Consider the following 22630-nt stretch of genomic DNA (forward strand, 5'->3'; position numbering starts at 1 on the left):
CTAAGTACTGTGTTCTTATTTTATGGACTCAATGATCTCAAAGGTCTTTTCCAACCTGGTTAATCCTATCCTATCCTATCCTATTCTATCCTTTCCTATCCTTTCCTTTCCTATCCTTTCCTGTCCTTTCCTATCCTATCCTATCCTTTCCTATCCTACCCTTGTCTTTTGTAAGCATAATACTACCCCAGTATGAAATACCTCCTTGTGGATTTGCAAGAACATTTGTGTTAGGTGGAACTTAAAAAGACAGAGAGCAATATGAAGCAGGGACAGAAAAGTCTGTGAGCAGGTAGGTTTTAAAGACAATTTATTGAGAACTAGTGACTAGTAAGCAGAGGCAAAGCAGAGAGAATATGCTTAGAGGGCCATGAAAATGATCAAGGGGTTGGAATACCTCTGCTATGAAGACGGGCTGAGGGAGTTGGGGATGTTCAGCCTGGAGAAGAGAAGAGAGGGTTCCAGGGAGACCTTATAATGATCTTCCAGTATTTGAAGAGGAGTCTACAAGAAGGGTGGAGAGAGACTGTTTACAAAGGCCTGTAGTGATAAGACAAGGGACAATGGCATCAAACTAGAGAAGATTGGATGTTAGGATCAAGTTCTTTACCATGAGGATGGTGGAGCACTGGAACAGGTTGCCCAAGGGAGGTGTTTGGGGCCCATCTCTGGAGATATTCAAGGTCAGGCTCATCAGGGCTCTGGGCAACCTGATCTAGTTGAGAACGCTCCTGCTTACTGCACAGGGGCTTGAACTGGATGACCTTTGGAGATCCCTTCCAACCCAGACCATTCTATGATTCTATGGAGTTGTCCTTGAGCACTCACAACCAAATAACAGCTGCAGATAGAATTAGTTGGTAAGCTTGGGCTTTCCTGCTGCATTTTTAAATACATCATTTAACAAGGGTCTGTGCTTTCTAGTCATTGCTACCTTTTCAGTCCATGTTTATTCTTAATGTGACATTGTCCTTGAAACAAGATCAGGAAACTCTTGTGATTCTTTCCAGATTTCTAAAGCAGGGATAGTTTGGCTGGCACTATTTCTGTCCCCCCCCTCCTTGTGTTTTAATACACAGCTCATTTAGATTGGATTAAGAAGGCTACTGTATCCTGTGTGTAATATGGAAATGTAATACCTTTCCTGGGTTTAGATCAGCCTTTAAACTGACTGCAGAGTGACTTACTTTACATCTGGAAAACAAAGTGCATTAACTTACAAAGGCAGCACAGTGATTTAAACATTTGTCTGACTTTTGGGCTGATGATTCTGAAATCTTGCCACCCTTTTCACATGCAGTCTTAACTAATTTGTGTCACTGAAAGCTTCCTCACCTTACTTGGGGAATTAAATTTAATCTGGGAGAGCTGGCTAGACCCCAGGGAAAAAAAGGCACATCATGTGCCCAGGCAGCCAAGAGGGCCAATGGCATCCTGGCCTGCATCAAGAACAGTGTAGCCAGCAGGAGCAGGGAGGTCATTCTGCCCCTGTACACTGCACTGGTTAGGCTGCACCTCGAGTACTGTGTCCAGTTCTGGGCCCCTCAATTTAGGAAGGATGTTGACTTGCTGGAGCATGTCCAGATAAGGGCAACAAAGTTGGTGAGGGGTTTGGAACACAAGCCCTATGAGGAGAGACTGAGGGAGCTGGGGCTGCTTAGCCTGGAGAGGAGGAGACTCAGGGGTGACCTTACTGCTCTTTACAACTACCTGAAGGGAGGTTGTAGACAGGTGGAGGTTGGTCTCTTCTCCCAGGCAGCTAGTACCAGAACAAGAAGACACAGTCTCAAGCTGCGCCAGGGGAGGTTTAGGTTGGGTGTTAAGAAGAAGTTCTATACAGAGAGAGTGATTGCCCATTGGAATGTGCTGCCCAGGGAGGTGGTGGAGTCACCATCATTGGAGGTGTTTGGGAGGAGACTTGATGGATTGCTTGGTGCCATGGTTTAGTTGATTAGGTGGGTTGGATTGGTTGATAGGTTGGACACGATCTTGAGGGTCTCTTCCAACCTGGTCTGGTCTGGTCTGGTCTATTCTATTCTATTCTATTCTACTCTATTCTATTCTATTCTGTATGGACAAGGTGGGAAGCATTTCTCTTGGTATTTGATGTGTATTTTTAACTGCCATCGCCGTTACAAGTATTTCCCTTTCCTTTGAACATACACAAACACAATGGATTTCCACACAGATCAAACAAAATGCAAAATGCTTTATGGTTTTACTTTTGTCTTTAAAAGTTTGATCAATTTGCATGTCTTGTTAGGGAAAGTAAAATCACATCAGCTTCAGTGCAGGTACAGGGAATGCTGGTAGGGCAGTGCAAGGAGAGCAGAGACTCCAGCTGTGTTCTCTGCCTGGCTGTTCTGTAAACAGGTCATGATTTTCTTTTAAAAACCCAGTTCTGATTATCACATTACTTCCCCTACAAACTATTCTGCAGCCTGACTTTCCACTTCTCTCCCACTTGCCAGGCCATTGGTAATGCTCTTCATCCCAACCTCTTCATCATCTTCCCCTCATTCCAGCCGTAGAGTTGGATGAGTGACTGGCACATCAAACACACAGTCACAGCAACAAGGGCAGGCTGGCAGCACATCCAGAAGTGACAATTCAGCAAAAGTTTTGGCTCCATCTCTTCTACTTGCCTACAGTCTCAGTTAGGGAGGAAAATTCTGGAGACAGAATTTCAGTTGCAAGAAGCATCCTGAGCACATCTCCTGCAGACCCATGTCAGTTCAAACAGAAGTCATCAGGAAGATTCAGACCTTCTGCTGGTGAAGCAGTCACCTGCACTCATAAGCTCTCAAGCTTCCTGTGAGCCACCCTTGCAGGGGGATAAAATATCCCTTTTGTTAATAAGCTCCATGGCTGTTTGCTGATGGTGGCAGGCAGATAACAGTTGTACCTGCCTGCCAGATGTTTTCTATGAAAGCATGGAGGAATGAATGCTGCTTAGGAAAGGAATGATAGAAGATTTCTTTTAGCACAGGTAAACCCATATCCATCCCATAACTTTAACTATGAAAATCCCTGCAAGTGTATAAATAATGCATTCAGCTTGAGTCTGGTATGTACAACTTCAGGTCAGGCAAATAATTCAGCAAGTGTTTTTCATAGGAAGTGGGTATGAGCAGAGGGAACTTGCTGAAGCGATGATAGCAAGAAGCAGTTCTGGGAGTCTAGAAGATAGCAGATACAAGTTCAGAAATCACACAGCTAGGTAAATAAATCTGGTAGCAGAAGGCTGAAAAGCATCCAAGCAAATGTAAGTTCTTAATCTGCATTGTCTGGTGATGTGTTCCTGAAATAGAATTTAAAGTGCTAGAGATTAAAGCCTTCTTTGAAAAAAACCCACCCATGAATAAAAATCCAGGCTTAGGTGAACTCTTCACAGGGTGGTGCAGTTACACTGGAAGGTGAGTAGGTGTCTGCTGAGGGTCAGGTGCAGTTACTCGTAACTCAGTGATGACTTGGACTGCACGGCCTCATCTTTGCTATTGCACTGCTTCATATCCACACTGCAACTCTGTTCTCTGTGTGAAAGGCACCAAGTAAGTAGGTAGACTGATAGTTTTTCAGGCCACTCACTTCTCCTGGATTTGGAAATAAATTCCTTGTGCACAAAGCCTCAGCTTTTGTAACTGTGCATGTAAAATACTACATAAGTGCATATAAAATACTACATAAGTCATCCAGTGTGTTATGCCCAAGAGAAACCAGGCTTTGCCAGCAAGCACCCTCAGCCCAGCCAGGTCTGACCATGCCTATTTCACAGGTCGTTAGTCCTAGCCCTTTTCTCTTGTACACCATTGTAGATGACTGCTCAGGCTTGCATTAGACATGACTACATGGACTGACAGACTCAGTATAGAGCAAGGAAATAAACCTGCCTATCTCAGCCCTGGAAGAAATACTCTTAGTTGTTTTTCCACCCTGCCCCTGGCAGATAGAGGAGGCAAATGAAGAGAGGGGAAGGTTATGCAAACACTGGCCCAGTTTTTGCTGGGTCTGCAGTATTTTTCACTATGCCACACAACTCACCACCTCTCATAAGGCAGCATAGCAAGGGCACACTTGGCTCACCAGGCACACAGTGACCTGCAGTGGTGGTGTGGAGCTCCAGAGGATTCACTGAGCTATCTACAACTACCTGAAGGGTGACTGTAGCTAGGTGGGGGTTGGTCTCTTCTCCCAGGCAACTTGTGGCAGAGCAAGAGGACACAGTCTCAAGCTGCACCAGGGGAGGTTTAGGCTGGATGTTAGAAAGAAAGTCTTCACAGAAAGAGAGATTGGCCAGTGGGATGGGCTGCCCAGGGAAGTGGTGGAGTCACTGATAGTGTTTAAAAAGAGACTGGATGAGGCACTTGGTGCCATGGTTTAGTTGATTAGATGGTGTTGGGTGATAGGTTGGACTTGATGATCTTGAAGGTCTTTTCCATGCTGGTTAATTCTATATTCTGTGTGCTGGCAGCTCTCAACACCAGTACAGGCTGGGGAGCAACTGGTGTAACAGCAGCTCTGCAAGATGAGAAGGGGTAGGTCTCATTGTGGGTCTCCAGCTGAACATGAATTGGGAATGTCAAGCTGCTGCATGGTATGAAGGAGAAGCAGCAAGGCACGATACTGGGATGCTTATGGGAGTCCAGACTGCAGGGAGTAACTTCTGTGCTGGGAAGTATGGAGCTGGAGTCCAGTGTGCAGGTTGGATGGAGCACTACTCTTGAAGAAAACACTGGCCACTTTGGGAGTGGAAAGGAGGGCAGAAAAGAGGACCAGAGATCCAGAGGACATGCCCCAGGAGAAGAACCTGGAATGTGTATGTGTTCAGTGCCAAAGAAAGAGCAGCCTGCTGGGGGAGTGGATAGGAGGCAGGCAGGTTTTCGAGCACAGATAGCCCAGCACTGGCTGTTGCAAAGAGTAGGCCAACAATCTCTTTTATGTGCCATAGACAAAGAGAAATGGGTCTAAAGTGAAGCAAGAAAGAAGAGGTAAACCCTAGGAAAATGTAATCCCTGAAACACACAGCCAGTGGAGGCTGTGGAATCTGCCATTGTGGAGGTGTTAGGAATGGCTTTAATAAACACAAGCAAAGTGTATCTGACTTTCTCTCACAGTGGGAGGTGAATTGCACAGCTTTTCTACCATCCTTGTGGTCTGGTGATAGTGGTAATAACACTGCACATGGAATTATTTTCTTAATGAAAAACATGCTTCCTAAATGGTGGTGAAAAGATCTCTGCTGAGGTGCAGAGGCACTTAATCATCACAAAATTCCCTCATTTTGAAATGTTCCTTAGGTAAGTGGCTAAGGCATAAAGAGCTGGCTTTGCATTTCAGCCCAAATGTCATTGTCCTGAAATACTTGGGGACATCACTCTGTCAGCTGGCACTTGACAATCCATCCTAAATGTGAAACACATAATTGGATTCTGAGGGATGAAATCCAAGTCCCCTTTGAAGTCATGGGGTTTGATGAGGTAAAAATTCCACGCTGAGGAGAGAGTGGTGCCCACTTGTGTGTGCTTAGCTGTGCTGTCCTAGGCAGGCCTCTTGTTTTCAGGATGAGGCTATGAGGAGTGGGTTGTAAGAGCGTGTAACCTTTGCTATGGCAAACATTTGGTGGCAGGAGAGGGCCTTTGGAGTGCTTGTGTGGGGGAGTGAGAGTTTGCAACAGGCATTATGTGAGGTGAATTAATTACTCTTTCCTTTTTTCAGATAATGCCACCAAAACTAATTTACACCATCTGGACTGAAATAGAGGCGGTCAGTAAAAAAGCAGCATGCATTTTGGATCTTGACATTTAATCTGATAAGACTTTAGGCAGTCTGTATTCCTTTCAGACTCTATTCTCGCTAGGCATTGGGCCCCATGCTCTTTAACATCTTTATTGATGATCTGGATGAGGGCATTGAGTCCATCATCAGTAAATTTGCAGATGACGCCAAGCTGAGGGCAGGAGTTGATCTGCTGGAGGGTAGAGAGGCTCTGCAGAGGGACCTCGACAGGCTGGACAGATGGGCAGAATCCAACAGCATGAGATTGAACACATCCAAGTGCAAGGTTCTACACATTGGCCACAGCAACCCCATGCAGTGCTACAGGCTGGGGTCAGAGTGGCTGGAGAATGGCCAGGCAGAGAGGGACCTGGGGGTGCTGGTTGATAGTAGGCTGAACATGAGCCTGCAGTGTGCCCAGGCAGCCAAGAGGGCCAATGGCATCCTGGCCTGCATCAAGAACAGTGTGGCCAGCAGGAGCAGGGAGGTCATTCTGCCCCTGGATACTGCCCTGGTTAGGCCACACCTCGAGTACTGTGTCCAGTTCTGGGCCCCTCAGTTTAGGAAAGATGTTGACTTGCTGGAACAAGTCCAGAGAAGGGCAACAAAGCTGGGGAGTGGCTTGGAACACAAGCCCTATGAGGAGAGGCTGAGGGAGCTGGGGCTGCTTAGCCTGGAGAAGAGGAGACTCAGGACAGAACTTATTGCTCTCTACAACTACCTGAAGGGAAGTTGTAGACAGGCAGAGGCTGGTCTCTTCTCCCAGGCAACCAGCACCAGAACAAGAGGACACAGTCTCAGGCCGCGCCAGGGGAGGTTTAGGCTGGAGGTTAGGAAGAAATTCTACACAGAGAGAGTGATTGCCCATGAGAATGTGTTGTCCAGGGAGGTGGTGGAGTCACCATCATTGGAGGTGACTTGATAGGGTGCTTGGTTGCATGGTTTAGTTGATTAGGTGGTGTTGGATGATAGGTTGGACACGATGATCTTGAAGGTCTCTTCCAACCTGGTCTATTCTATTCTATTCTGTTCTGTTCTGTTCTGCTCTGTTCTGTTCTCTCTAGGGTAATATAATTTTTTCCTCCCCTTTTTTGTTTTTTTCTGGGGGCAGATCCCCCCCCATATGGTCTTTTATTATTTTTGTTGTTATAAGCAGTGGCCTTTAACTTGCATTTAATATTCAGATAGCTGCAAGTTAAAGGTTTCTCCAGCTTTTGGTTCATCCCTGCTGACGAAATGCATGCAGAGTCTCCAGGTGCTATGGGATGGAACAGTTCTACTGAAAATACTCTGGCTTTGTTTATGCCAGCATTAATTCAGAGCAAGTTCACTGTTCACAATCTGTCTGCCTTAGAGTAGACAACAGCCTGAATTTCCTCCTCAGAAAGATCACATCTTTTTTACATCACATTGATGTAAAAGCTGAATGGGAATCTCAGAGCTGAGAGTTGAAGTTTTGTGCCTCGTGGTGTATTGTTGCATTTCACATCCAGATTTCTTTGCAGGCTTCTCTTATCTGTGTAGTGACGTGCCCTGTGTAGGAATTGCATGTGTGTCCCTCAGGCTAGAAGAAGCCTGCAAGAAAGCACAAACCCCACACTTTAGGACCACCAATATATCAGTTGTTAGTAACCTTAGCATGTTACTGTAGCTAAGACTAGAAACACAATTAAATTGGAATGGTTTGAAGCTGCTATTAGGGGGAAGAGGATGGATGAAAACAGTTTCATCCTCACAACATCATGTTTTCATTGACCTACTTCGAGTGTGGGAGAAAATGTGTCCCTTCCCCTTAGAGCAGAATAGGTTTGTTCAGCCACTTTCTAATGCAGCTGCACAAGAGGAGACTGCCTTTCCTGACCACTCCAGGAGGATTTGGAAAGGACAGGAATGTTATTTCACACACTTAGTGCTAAGATGTGTAAGTTCCTGTCCAAGCCATAATGTTATCAATCTAATCAATTTGGCAGAGAGTGCTGTGACTGAAAAAAAAGAGGGGGGAAAGACTTGTATTCAGAGGTGAGAGGGAAAGGGCCATACCTGGGATACAACTGTGCAGAGGAACCTTTTATGGGAATCATGTTTCCTTCATTATTACCATCTTTATTTTCCCCCATGCAAAGTCCCTGCTGTCCCTGCCTTGGGGTCTCTTGCAGCTGAGCAGCCCTGTCCTTCACCTACTGAAGGGAATGGCTGCAGCCTGCTTTCACTTCAGGACTTCCCTTGAGTGCTTCACATCAGGGAATTGCTGAGCTGCATGAAGGCATGGTGTAGGGCCTGGCTCTTTTTGGATGCACAAACCCATGTCTAGGCAAAGCCTCTAAAACTGCTCTGTCAGGAACAGGGGCTGGAAGTAGAGGAGTCCTGAATGTTGTATGGCACTGCCTTTCACATCCAGTGCTCCTGACAAAACCACTGAGCAGGGGACCATGGCTGCAGGTCCCACAGCATCCAAACCACCAGGGGAGAGAAATCCCAGCTGCTCTTGCTTCTTCACATCTGTCCCATCAGCAAACACCATGAGATGCACATAGAATCACAGAATCAATAAGGTTGGAAGAGACCTCAAAGATCATCAAGTCCAACCTGTCACCCAACACCTCATGACTACTAAACTATGGCACCAAGTGCCACGTCCAATCCCCTCTTGAACACCTCCAGGGATGGTGACTCCACCACCTCCCTGGACAGCACATTCCAATGGCTAACAGCTCTCTCAGTGAAGAACTTTCTCCTCACCTCCAGCCTAAACTTCTCCTGGTGCAGCTTGAGACTGCGTCTTCTTGTTCTGGTGCTGATTGCCTGGGAGAAGAGACCAACCCCCTCCTGGCTACAACCTCTTTTCAGGTAGTTGTAGAGAGCAATAAGGCCTCCCCTGAGCCTCCTTTTCTCCAGGCTAAACAATCCCAGCTCCCTCAGCCTCTCCTCACAGGGCTGTGCTCAAGGCCTCTCCTCAGGCTCATTGCCCTTCTGTAGACACCTTCAAGTGTCTCAATGTCCTTCTTAAATTGAGGGGCCCAGAACTGGACACAGTTGCTCTGAGTTGCTCCAACTATGTGACACATCAGTGCCCATGGGGCAGGCAGCACAAGGGGCTTAGGGTGCAGCCTTCCTCCTTAGGACTTGTGCATGTGGTGCTTACTGTTTGTTGTCTTATGCCTGGATTAATGCATCTTTATCTGAAAGTACAGACCTGCAGCTAGTGCTTTCTAGGCTGCTCAGGTCACATTCCTCCACAAGGTGTTGTTGGTAATTTAGTATTGTCAGAGGCATTAGTCACTGCCATAGTAGCTTAATAATGCACGGTAGGAGCCAGCTGGTAATTAACAAATTAAAGGCATGGTACACATTTTCCTCAAATATTTCATATGTAGCAAAAATAATTAGAAGCAGAGCACTTTGGGTGTTTAAAGCTGTTACATATACTTAAAACATTGTGCCACGTTGGGAAATTATTCATTCTATTAAAGGTCAGCTGGGCCTAATTTTACCTCTGTCCCAGGATTCCTAAATGCACACTTAAGAGTTGGGAAGCAGGCAGAGAGCCAGAGCCCTGTCTTTTTTAACCCTTTAATTCTGCCTTACTTAGCATGCTCATCCCAATGGCTGTCTTCTGTGCCTGGTTTTGGGAGTGACACAACTTTGTAAGTCTTAGCTGCTCATTTCTGCACTTCTTTGGAGCACAAGCCCTATGAGGAGAGGCTGAGAGAGCTGGGGTTGCTTAGCCTGGAGAAGAAGAGGCTCAGGGGAGACCTTATTGCTGTCTACAACTACCTGAAGGGAAGTTGTAGACAGGCAGGGGCTGGTCTCTTTTCCCAGGCAACCAGCACCAGAACAAGAGGACACAGTCTCAAGCTGCACCAGGGAAGGTTTAGACTGGATGTTAGAAAGAAATTCTTCACAGAGAGAGTGATTGGCCATTGGAATGGGCTGCCTGGGGAGGTGGTGGAGTTGCCATCACTGGAGGTGTTTAGGGGGAGACTTGATAGGGTGCTTGGTGCCATGGTTTAGTTGATTAGATGGTGTTGAATAATAGGTTGGACACGATGATCTCAAAGGTCTCTTCCAACCTGGTCTGGTCTATTCTATTCTATTCTATTCTATTCTATTCTATTCTATTCTATTCTATTCTATTCTATTCTATTCTATTCTATTCTATTCTATTCCTTTGACATTGGGAGTGTGTTGAACGGGAGGGTTATGTGCATGTGTGTGTGGTGCAAACCTTCAGACAGATGCAGTCAGCTTCTAGACAAAGCCAACACAAATTGTATGAAAACTGCTAAACTGGGAAAGATGCAGCCATGTGAACGGGGGTGAGGATGGTTTTCATTACACAGTGTAAGTCTAATATCCCAGCAGGCACAAAGTTGCTTTAACTCCCTTGGTGTCTTAGTGTTTTATCAGCAGTTGGTGACCAGGGGTTTCAAATTCAGATGGTCTCAATTACCTGTGTGTGATGGTTGAGTGATAGTGCACTTTGATACATCTCCCTTCCATGCTGCTTCAGCCCAGTACTCCTTGATCCTCCTGCAGCCTGACTCCAGGACTCAACTCTGAGTATCCCAAGCCTTTGACTCTGCTTTTTCTCTGGGGCAGGATCTTCTGAGGCAGAAGAAGCAGGGAACAGAGCGAGCGGTCGGAGCAGCGTCGTTTCTGCGGGTAGGGTGCGGTTAACTCTCTTCGTGGGGAGCGCTTGGGTACTGGCAGTGGCTTTGAGGAATATGGTTTGTGTTTGAAAACTTTCCTCTTGGAGAGCAAAAAAATACTGCTGAAAATGTGAAGGGGTGCTTTTTGATAGAGAGTGCAAAGTCTTTGTCAGACACTGACAGTTTCTATTCAAGCTCTGAACTCGTGGCACAGATAGGAGCGGCTGTTCAGTGCCATGAAAGGCAGGGAAGAATCTGCCCCATAATACCTTTGCTCTTTGCTACATTCATTCACCTCCATGTTGTTTGATGGAAGAGCGCTGGGGATTTCAAAGAATGTGTTTCTGAAGCTTATGAAAGAAAAGGAATTCCATATGCAATTTCTGTTTAAGATTTTTAGCCCCTTAGGGTCAGGCTCAGGCGTTTGGAGTGCTCCATCAAACCTTTTGGTATGACTGCTGAGAGAGTAGAGATACGAAAGGGCTGTTGAGTTATTCACACAATGCTGTTAACAGTGTAGACTTGTTTTGTGCACCCTGAATGCTGGGGGTAGCTTTTGCTTGGGGGTTTGCTGGTAGTGCTTTGTGCTGGCTGTTGTCTCAGCAGAAAACCTTCACTGTTTTTACTGTAGTAACAGTAGAGCATGAAAGCCCAGGCAACACTGGAGTCATGCACTGTGCAGACAGTGAGAGAGTAATCCTGCTGGCTGCACTCTGGATGGGTGAGAGCAGACATCTGAGAGGGCAAACAGAAATACAGGAACATGCTGCCCTTGACTGTGATCCCAGAGCAGTGGTGAGAGCAAGCCCTGTACCTCCCAGCCTGGGTGCAAGCAGCATCCAGATACTTCTTGCAGTGCTGCCAACAATCCTGCTCCCTTTGCTGTCCAGACTGAGGAGCCTGTTGCATGAACTGTGCTGGTGCATTTCTGCTGGTGTTTCTGGCTTTTCCTCCAGTGCAGCCCAAGGGCAAGATATGGGGATAGTCCCACCTGGTTCTGCCCCCGACCTGGCAGGCCTCTTGGCATCCACAACTGGAGCAGTGTAGCTGAGGGCTCTCACCCCTGCGTGTCTCCCAGTGACAGAACAGCAGTTGCTAGTGTGGAAGCTGGTCCCGTAGGCAGGACATCCAAGAATTAGAGAGCACATCAATTTTTACTGCAATCAGCATTAGGGAAAAATCTTTCACATTTTCCACCCCTCTGAAGCCCTTCATATACACAAACTCCACAGTGGTTATGTACTTTTACACTGCTGCAGTAATACTGCTACTAGCTTTCTAAATTCTTTTTCTGCCTTTGAGTTAATTCAGTTCCTGACCTTCACACTGAAGGTTTTTAAGTGCCATCACATCCCATAGAAGACTAGATTGCTGTTGAGGGAAGTGAAAATAAATACCATAGTGAGGGGAATAAAGGAAACATTTCTTTCTTCAATCTGATTGTTCATGTAATTGGGGAAGGCAGGGGCAGCCTTTAATACCTGCCACTCTGTTCTGCTGATGCTTCTGAAATACTTGGGCACAAGTCCTGGAGCTTTTTTGTGCACTTGCAGCCCGCAAAGCCAGTCAGATCCTGGGCTGCATCAGAAGTGTGGCCAGCAGGTCAGGGGAGGTGATCCTCCCCCTCTACTCAGCTCTGGTGAGACCCCACCTGGAGTACTGTGTCCAGTTCTGGAACCCCTATTACAAGAGGGATCTGGAGGTGCTGGAAGGTGTCCAGAGAAGGGCCACGAGGATGATCAGAGGGCTGGAGCACCTCTCCTATGAGGACAGACTGAAGGAGTTGGGGCTGTTCAGTCTGGAGAAGAGAAGGCTCCGAGGTGACCTAATTGTGGCCTTCCAGTATCTGAAGGGGGCTACAGGAAGGCTGGGAAAGGACTTCTCAGGATCTCAGGTAGTGATAGGACTAGGGGGAATGGAATGAAGCTGGAGGTGTGGAGATTCAGGCTGGATGTGAGGAGGAGGTTCTTCCCCATGAGAGTGGTGAAGCCCTGGAATGGGTTGTCCAGGGAGGTGGTTGAGTCCCTGTCCCTGGAGGTGTGTAAGACCAGACTGGATGAGACTCTGGTCAGGCTGATCTAGTGTGGGGTGTCCCTGCCCATGGCAGGGGGGTTGGAACTAGATGATCCTTGTGGTCCCTTCCAACCCTGATACTGTGATTTCTGTTCACATAGGAATGAGGAAAGACATTGAGTCTGAATCTTACTTGCTGCTTCTCTCACATTACATTGTGGGTTGGTACTTCAGCAGAGAGGTTACATACAAATCTCAGAGCAATTTAAGCCCCAGAAATGTCTCTGTTCTCTAGTTTATTTTGGCAAAGTGAGATCCATATAAGTTTGCACTCAAGAAGCATGGTGGTGTTTCGATGCTGCCTTCAAAGCTTTGCATTTCAATACAACTAATAAAAAAACAAACCCCAAGGTTTCTATAGGCCAAGTGTGTGACTTGTTACATTTCTTGTGTTCTGAGCAAATCTGTCATTTTTTTTCCAGCTGTATAATTTTTCAGGAAAGAAAAAGCCCAGCCCTTATCTTCTGGCCCCAGTTCTGGGCCCCTCAGTTTAGGAAAGATGTTGAGTTGCTGGAAGGTGTCCAGAGAAGGGCAACAAAGTTGGTGAGGGGTTTGGAGCACAGCCCTGTGAGGAGAGGCTGAGGGAGCTGGGGGTGCTTAGCCTGGGGAAGAGGAGGCTCAGGGCAGACCTTACTGCTCTCTACAACTACCTGAAGGGAGGTTGAAGACAGGTGGGGGCTGGTCTCTTTTCCCCGGCAACCAGCACCAGAACAAAAGGACATAGTCTCAAGGTGTGCCAGGGGAGGTTCAGACTGCATGTTAGGAAGAAATTCTTCATAGAGAGAGAGATTGGCCATTGGAATGTGCTGCCCAGGGAGGTGGTGGAGTCACCATCATTGGAGGTGTTTAGGAGGAGACTTGATGGGGTGCTTGGTGCCATGGTTTAGTTGATTAGATGGTGTTGGATGATGGGTTGGATGCAATGATCTTGAAGGTCTCTTCCAACCTGGTTTATTCTATTCTATTCTAATCTATTCTATTCAACACAATCCGCAGTGGAGTTGATGGGATCCTAATGAATCTGGAGACATGTTCCCTCACCTGCCCAGTGCCATACAGAAGGCTGAGCAGGAGGTGGAAATGCTATGTGCAGGAGCTGCAGTTCAGGGCCTGGTCAAGTTAGTCAGGGCAAGCATTGCTCTTCCCCTTGTGCTGCTCCAAACTGGTTCAAGAAACACAGGGGCCTACTGGAGAGAGTCCAATGGAGAGCTACAAGGACAATTAAGAGGCTTGAACACCTCTCTTAGGAAGAAAGACTGAGGGAACTGGGGCTGTTTTGTCTTGTGAAGAGAAGGCTGAGAGGGGATCTCATCAGTGTCTATGAGTATCTGAGGGGTGGGTGTCAAGATGAAGGTGCTAGGATCGTTTTGGTGATGCCCGGTGATGGGACAAGGAACAACAGGTACAAGCTGGAGCACAGGAGGTTCCACCTCAACATGAGGAGAAACTTCTTAACTGTAAGGGTAACAGAGCACTGGAGCAGGCTGCCCAGAGAGGTTGTGGAGTCTCCTTCTGCCGAGACTTTCAAGACCCACCTGGATGCATTTCTGAATGGCCTGTCCTAGGTGATTCTGCTTTGGCAGGGGGATTGGACTGGATGATCTCTAAAGGTCCCTTCTAACCCCTAACATTCTATGATGACTGAGACCCTGATGTGCCATCTCTGGCACATTTTGCAGCTGTTTTCTGCTTCTAGATAATGCAGGGATGTGAACTTGAGGTCATTCCAGCCCCTCTGGCTGCCTCTCTGCTCACTGAAACAAAGGCTGCCAGGTTTAGTCGCTGCTGTTTGCTGGGGCTGTTTCCACATGCACGCTTAGCCTGTGCTCAGGATTCCAAACACTCTGGAAGGGTCAGTGCTGACATCTTGCAGTGAGAGTCTCCCTGCCAATGAGGCCCCAGGCACGTAGCTGTGTGTATGTGTCTTTGCAGCAAATGGTTGTGGCGGTACGGGCGAGCTTATCCGCTCGGCTTGCTCATCTGAACGTAGTCTTCCACGCTGAATTGCTGGGATGAAAGATTCAGCCCATCCTGTTTGGGATGACATGTGTTTATTCAGCCCATTGTTACAGCTGCTGCTGTTATTCATGCCTGATTTTTTGCTTCCATGTAAGTTTTATTATACTTTGATCTCCTGTAGCACCCAACATACTTTTAGCAAGCCACTTCCCCTGAAACTGTTATTTCACTGTAATTATGAGAGAACATGCATATGAATCACAGATGAGAATATTACCCAACTAGATGTTCCTAGAAACAGGAGAGCACTTACATGCAATACAATACATTAATAATTTATAAGGAGTCAGCCATTAAAAGTGATTTGATTTTGTTTTTTAATACTGTACATGGAGTACAAAGATGATGTGAAAAGAACCTTGCACTGAAGAGGTTTGTGGAAACTTCCAAGTTTCCACCATTCAAGTCTGGTCTATTCTATTCCAGTCACAGGTTTGAAAAGGGAAAGCTCAAATACTGCATCCAGTTCTAGTGTCTCCATCATAAGAAGGACACAGCTGTTGAAGCTAGTCCAGAGGATGGCCACAAAGATCCAAGGGCTGGAACACTTCTGCTGTGAGGATAGGCTGAGGGAGCTGGGGTTGGTTAGCCTGGAGAAGAGCAGACTCTGGATGGGACTTCAGAGTTGCCTTTCAGTACCTGAATAGATCCTACAGGAAGGCAAGGGAAAGGGTCAGCTGCAGAGCTGCAGTAGTTCTAAAGCACTTTTGCACCACATCAAGTATGGAAGTACAGGCTGGGTCACTTTAAATTCCCTTGCTGATGTAGGCAACAAGTGGGAAAGGTTTGGGAAATGAATAGCCACACCTGAGGACTTGGCTTTTAAATAAAGAGCAGGGTTTTCCAAAGGTTGCAGGAGGAGGTGGAATCAGCAGGAGAGAACAGATGTAAGACTTGTAAATTATCTCCTTTTTCAAGTGTTAAAGTTTGGGCAAAAGAGATTGCAGTTCTCCCAGGAAGAAAAGTCTGTGTAATGAATAGTTGGTTCCCACCTAAACCCTTTCACTGGGAAATAAAGCAGTTGTGATTCCTGTGGCAGTATTTAAAGTGACAGGCATAGTTAAATCTGAGTTTGTCTAGTGAAACTTTGCTGAAGCTGTCACACCAGCATGATGATACCTTGGGAGCTTTACAGTTTAAATCAGGTCTTTGTTGATGCCATCCTGAGCCCCATTGTGGTGAAAACAGCAGGCAGCTCGTGCTCTGTGCTTCCATTCTTCTGCTTCTGCCTTTTTCATGACCCCCTCTGTAGACCAAGGTGCTGCACATATGTGCCCTCACAGCCCCTCTGATTGGGGAGGGATGAGAGGAACAGCATTCCCTTCATTTTCACCTGGCCAACAGCAGTCTTGAATAAACTGGGTGTATGTGGTTGTGGGGCAGGGACAGGAGATGGTCTCTGATGGACACCAAAGTGAAGATATCCCAAGACCGTTTATGTGCTTTAGCCATCCTTGTGAGGTCAAACCCCAAAGATGAGACTGGCTGAGAGCTGGGAAAAGAGCCCCCCCACCTTTCTGACACCCTGCTGCCCCTGTCTGGGAAGGGACACCCATTCATTCCTAAGTTCATTCATTTCTCATTCATCCAATAACCCTGTTTCACGCTCTGGCAATACTGTGGTGGAAGACAGTGCACAGGCACTTCCCACAGCTTCAGCTGCAGTGTTACCCTTTGTGTCTGACTCCTAGAGATGCTGAGCAGCTGTAGCTCTGAACAGAGTCTACAGAAAGCAATCACACATGGCAATCACACTGTCAAAATAGAGCTCTCCTTACCAAGTTTCTCCTGTTGTGCTTACCACACCAGACCTTAGTGCTTGCAATTCAACTCTTTATTAAATGTGGACTCCTTATCTTTTGTCTCCTATTTATCAAATGTTGTACTTTATCCTTGCTGTCATATGCAATTCATGATCCAGAACAACAGTCCTTCTGACCCTATGGAAAACTGATGGGTAGAACTGCTTGGAAAATAATCTCCACTGGAAATCTTATTAAAAGTAAAATTCAACTAGTTATTACAAAATTGACAGCCTGATTCATCCACCTGTCCAGGGCAGAATGGAAGGTCACCTCAAATTTGAACCCTTGGTAAAGAAGTGTCACTTCCTATTAGTGTAACAGGCAGTCCAGAGATAGGATCACACATTACTGCAGGTAAGAGGTGCAAAAGGCCACTTACAGATTTAAAAGTAACATCCTTTATAAGTATGGTTATTGAGTAGGACATTGGTATTATAATCTTCCAAATGACAGCTCTATCTGACCATAATTCATTGTGAAATAGCTTCTAATGTGCCAGGAGTTCTCTTGACCGGATGTCAGAACTGTATAGCTTAACTTTCTGACTCCCAGGGAATCAAATACATTGCTGCAATTCTAAATCTTCGTTTTTGCCTGCCTGATGATGTTGACATTTCTGTAATGCCCACTAGTTTTTATACAATAGACACTTAAAAGTTCTAAAGCTACCTTTTCTTTGTAGCTCTCACACACACAACACCTCACTGAAGGGGCTAAGAACATGTTGCTAGCTACTTGTTTGCTGTTACTCCTATTGGAGCTAGCAGAAAATAAAAAGCTGCTAAGCCTCCACCGCTTTTCACTTCTTTGGAGTTGTTCTGAGAACTGCAAACCATATGTTCAGAGGCTGGCTTCTAGGCCTGATCTTTTGTGCCCTACATGTGCCATTGGTAGACAGACCTGAAACTTGTCCAGTAAATTAGGAAAGGAAACTTCAGTGCTGAGAGCTCCTCATGGTCCCTCAGGCAGGTCTGTCTCCAGATGGCTCTGGAAATGCTCGTTTGCTGCCTCGGAAGAAGGAATTGTTTTGCTCCTCTTTCTCTAAAGGTTGGTCTGTGTGAAACCTGCTCCTCTTTCTCTAAAGGTTGGTCTGTGTGAAACCTGCTCCTCTTTTCCTTTTGGCACACAAATAGAATGGCCTGTTGCTTGTCCAGGTATCCTCTTTCTTGAGTCTAATCCGAGCACCCATCTCTGGTTTCTTTTTCATCTGCTGAAGTATGACTGTGATAATTTTATCTGGACAGCCTGTGCGGCTCCACTTGCATTTAAGCGGCAGCCTGACTGGCTGCGGGTTTGGGCACATGACCTTGGGAGAGACAGAGATTATTCACCTTCTGAAAGCCTCCTGTGATGTGTGTGTGTCTGATACAGCTTTGTAAGGCACAAACCCCCCTGTCCTTTGGTGTCTCTCACTGCCCAGAGTGGACACAGAACAATTTTTCTGAGCTCATCTGAGTTCAGCTGGCAGCTCTGCCTCCTTTCTGCATCCCCCCTCTCTTTATTGTCCTGCTTGTTTTCAGCTCTCTGCAGTAGTTGCTAATGTGATCTGCTATAAACAAAACACATCAAGTCCTGACTGTGTAATAGATTGGTAGCAGTGCCAGTTAGGAAAGTTGCCCAGCATTCCCATTATAGTACCCTAGGTTTGGGGGCATTAGTGACACTGTTGATTTTTGAGCTGCAGGTTTTGCAGGCCAGCTGTTTGCCTCAGCCTGAGTGTTTTTGGAATATTTCAGCTCAAGTGATTCACTAAGGCTGAGAACAAGGCAACCATAAAAATAAGTTGCCTTCTTCACCTTAAAAGAAAACCTCAGCTATTTTCTATGCTATGCTCTAAGCTATCTCATGTTTTGGAGCAAGGATGTCCGCTCCAGCAGTGCACATGACCTTTGCGTGAGGAGTTCTTCTGGTATTTGTCCCTGTGCAAGTCTGCCCACACATGACCTACACAGTAGTCTTCAGGGGGAAATAAATCCAGAGCAGTTTACCTGTGTTGAGATCCACCTGCTGGTGAAGATCTTAGATGGATTCAGCCCCTCTACAGGTGCTGGAGAGCCTCCTTCCATGCCTGCTCATGCAGGACAACAAGGCTGGTGAGAGGATTAGCACAAGCCCTACGAGGAGAGGCTGAGGGAGCTGGGGTTGCTTAGACTAGAGAAGAAGAGGCTCAGGGGAGACCTTATTCCTGTCTACAACTACCTGAAGGGAGGTTGTAACCAGGTGGGGGTTGGTCTCTTCTCCCAGGCAATCAGCACCAGAACAAGAGGATACAGTCTCAAACTGTGCCAGGGGAGGTTTTGGCTGGAGGTGAGGAGAAAGTTCTTCACAGAGAGAGTTGTTAGCTATTGAAATGTGCTGCCCAGGGAGGGAGTGGAGTCACCGTCCCTGGGGGTGTTCAAGAAGGGATTGGACGTGGCACTTGGTTTAGTAGTCACGAGGTCTGTGGTGACAGGTTGGACTTGATGATCTTTGAGGTCTTTTCCAACCTTATTGATTCTATGATTCTATGAGATCAACTTTCCCCTCCAAAGATCTTATTTATATAGCCCTTTCCTGCCTTCAGACTTGCTGATACTGCTCCAATTTCTTCTCCATTTCTAATGGTTTGAGAACAGATAATAGGTAAAGTTTGCAACCTGCACCTGTTGAAAACACAAATTCTTGGCATCTTGGAGACACACAAAACAAAAAGGCCTCCCCCAGTCATCAGCAGCAAACAGCTTTGGGATTCTTTTCTAATCTCTTTCACAAGATTTTCTGTGCTCCCTTCTCCTGCCTTTCACCTTATTGGACCTCAAGTTTTTTTACTGCTCAGTGAGGATTAATCTGACCCAGGCAGAAAGGATGTAGAGAGAGAGAGGCTGTGACCATGCCTCTGTGACTCCATCTCTGCAGTCTCCAAAAGTATCAAATAATTCATCAACTGGACAACTGAAAAAATGTAATCCAGACTTAAGTGGTTTATTAAAGGCAGAGCATTTTATTTATCTAAGGCAAATTTTTCCCACTGTGGGGAAATAGATGTTTGGAAACAAATAAAAAGAAGAAATCCAATGTCCCAACAATTTACTCCAGACCAAGGCTGCCTGCCTGTCTTCTTCAGGGCAGCAGTCCAGTTCACATGCTGTCATGTGTGTGTTAAACCTTGGCACAGTGGAATATTAAGGGGTGCAGAAAGCAATACTGAACTCAGCCATTATTTAAATACACTCTGGGCTTCCCTACCTGAACAAATGGATTGCCAGCTGCTCAGACAAAAACACTCAGATGAAGATAGGAGAGTGACTGGTGTGTTCTGTGGACAAACATATTTCCCAGGTAGTAGATAATGCGGGGGAAATGTGAACTTGATGCCAAAGAAAGGAAAGATGCTGAACTGTACGAGCTGATGAGCAGATAAAGCTACTGTGAGCATATATTGCTTTTGCAAGTGGTTTAGTGTGTACAGAAATAACTGCTGTGCAGGCCAGGCTGGGTGCCAAAGCCATCTTCTCTGCTTGTATGGTGCTGAGGTTGTCAGTGCTTACCCCCAAACTGACGTAGCTGTTGGCATAAGCCTTGACTAGCAATGATCGCTTTGATGTCTGAAATACAATACAGCATACAGGAGACTTCTGTACAAAAAGGGCAGCAGAGGGAAGAGTCCCTCTGTGCTCATGATGAGAAGTAACAGATGGGCAAGGAAGGCACCATGTTTGCTGGAGGCTGGAGAGGGGAATGGGAGGGCAGAGCACAAGCACAGTTTTGCCGTTGCTGTCCTGCCATGTACCAGGTGCTGCGACCAGAGCCTCACTGCAGCGTTCTCTCTGCAAACAGAATTCCAGTTCCTGTGTATGGGCTTAGAAACAAAGGCTTGAAAGGAAAATATTGAAGTCCTAAATCCCAAAACTATGTAAAATCTTGGTTGTACAATTTCAAGTAAAAATCTGTGGCAGCTATTTTCCAATCCTATGAATCAAGTGGCCTTTAAATGACAGAAGTGTTTGGATGATCAGCTGGGAAGTGGATTTAGGATGTCAGCTCAAGCGGTCTCACTCTACTGACATTAAACATAGCTTTGGTGATGAAACTTTGCCTCTGGCTGTGTGCTAAAGGAAGTAAAACTCCCTCTCTCAGATAAAATATGTAGTTCACAGGATATGTGACACTTGCTTGTCCCAGGAATTCGCACCTTACACAGCAGAAGAGAAAAAGAACATTGTAGGCACTGCATGAAGCAAGGGCTCATTCACAGAAAGCACCATTGCTAATGTCACTGGGAAGAGGCAGCACAGCACATACCAAAAGCACTACTGTGAAAAATAGGGTGGTGTGCGAGGGTTTTCTTTCTAGCTGGAAGGATGTGCTGCTGTCAGTCCTCCACTCAGGAACAAAAGCTAATATTTTTGAGAATATCTTTGTTTTCATACTCTCCTAGAATTTTTCCTATCTTAGTACCACCTCTATTCATTTCATAACCTCTATTTGGGATTAAGGATACTTGAATGTAGTATACTGGCTCTGAGAGAAACTGTTGGAACTGAAGTACCTTTTCTGAGCTACAGGAGTTTTCTAGCTCTGTCTGCACACTGTCTGGGCTTGCCAAAGAGTTTTGTTTGTACATATCCTAGAGCATGGCAATTACTCAGGCAGGGATGGTTTCTGTCTTTATTTCTTGCTCTGAGTGTCTGGCCATTGCTAGTGGTGGTGACTGGTGCCACATCCAGCTGGCAGCCAGTCACTAGTGGTGTCCCCCAGGGATCAGTGCTGGCCCCCATGCTCTTTAATATCTTTATCGATGATCTGGATGAGGGCATTGAGTCCATCATCCGTAAGTTTGCAGATGACACCAAGCTGAGGGCAGGTGTTGATCTGTTAGGGGGTAGGAGAGCTCTGCAGAGGGACCTTGCCAGGCTGGACAGATGGGCAGAGTCCAAGAGCATGAGATTTAATACATCTAAGTGCCAGGTTCTACACACTGGCCACAACAACCCCACGCAGGCTGGGGTCAGAGTGGCTGGAGAGCGGCCAGGCAGAAAGGGACCTGGGGGTACTGGTTGATAGTAGGCTGAACAGGAGCCAGCAGTGTACCCAGGCAGCCAAGATGACCAATGGCATCCTGGCCTGGATCAGGAACAGTGTGGCCAGCAGAAGCAGGGAAGTCATTCTGTCCTGTACTCAGCACTGGTTAGGTCACACCTTGAGCACTGTGTCCAGTTCTGGGCCTCTCAGTTTAGGAAGGAGGTTGAGATTCTGGAAGGTGTCCAGAGAAGGGCAAAAAGCTGGGGAGGGGTTGGAGCACAGCCCTGTGAGGAGAGACTGAGGGAGCTGGGGTTGCTTAGCCTGGAGAAGAGGAGGCTCAGGGGGGACCTTATTGCTGTCTACAACTACCTGAAGGGAGGTTGTAGCCATGTGGGGGTTGGTCTCTTCTCCCAGGCACCCATCACCAGAACAGGAGGACACAGTCTCAAGCTGCACCAGGGGAGGTTTAGGCTGGATGTTGGGAAGAAGTTCTTCATAGAAAGAGTGATTTGCCATTGGAATGTGCTGCCCAGGGAGGTGGTGAAGTCACCATCATGGGAGGTGTTTAGGAAGAGACTGGATGTGGTGCTTGGTGCCATGGTTTAGTTGATTAGGTGGTGTTGGGTGATAGGTTGGACTCTGTGATCTCAAAGGTCTCTTCCAACCTGGTCTGGTCTGGTCTGGTCTGGTCTATTCTATTCTATTCTGCAGCAACAATTTTCTCAGAGTCAAATTCAGGCTGCTGAGAGCACCTCAGTGTGCATTTTCTTTTTCAAATAGCAGAGAAACAGTGGGTATAAAGGTTATGATCTTTATCAGTGTAGTTTTAGGTCTGAAGAGTCTCTGTCAAGATTCTCATTTGTGGCTGTGGGGGGGATGTATTCAGTACTGCAGGGAATGTGGCAGTTGCTTTAGGTAAGTCAGCTGCTCTGGAATTTATTGTTGTTAGCATTACTATTATTGTTATTATTATTTCAAAGGGAGAAGGCTGATTTTGAAGCATGAGCGTTCCTAAGCAATGTGTCAGTTTTACTTCCTTGTGGAGAGAGCTCTGGCATCCAGATTTAAGGATCTAGCTGAAGATAGCATGCTGAATAGCTCACTGACTGAGACACTGAGGCTGTGTCAGTTCCAGTGTACATGCTGCAGAGATGCCTCTGGCACCAAGACAGACAAGCAAGGCACAGCACGTGCCCATACCTCTGAACTGAGTCCCCAGAGCGGGGTGGCTGCAAGCAAATAGCCTGCTGGAAATGTCTCTGGCCCCTGCAAATTTCCAGTCTGTGCCCAGGAGCCCATTGGAGGAAG

General features: G+C 46.5%; 1 protein-coding gene across 6 annotated transcripts in view; it reads left to right on the forward strand.

The window, feature by feature from the left end:
• Positions 1-22630, forward strand: part of DTNA (dystrobrevin alpha) — a 244510-nt gene that overhangs the window by 55278 nt on the left and 166602 nt on the right. For 2 of the 6 annotated variants that reach the window (XM_068158777.1, XM_068158776.1), the window contains exon 2: positions 10375-10437. The exons of 3 other annotated variants lie outside the window; for them this stretch is intronic. The gene's annotated coding sequence lies outside the window, so the exon portion shown is untranslated. Of the gene's footprint in view, positions 1-5715; positions 5764-10374; positions 10438-22630 lie in introns of all 6 variants that reach the window. One more of the 6 variants, XM_068158775.1, reaches the window with a different exon arrangement.

The sequence above is a fragment of the Melanerpes formicivorus genome, unplaced genomic scaffold (assembly GCF_026170545.1).
Source record: "Melanerpes formicivorus ecotype bairdi unplaced genomic scaffold, bMelFor1.0.p_v2 SCAF_42, whole genome shotgun sequence".
Lineage (NCBI taxonomy): Eukaryota > Metazoa > Chordata > Aves > Piciformes > Picidae > Melanerpes > Melanerpes formicivorus.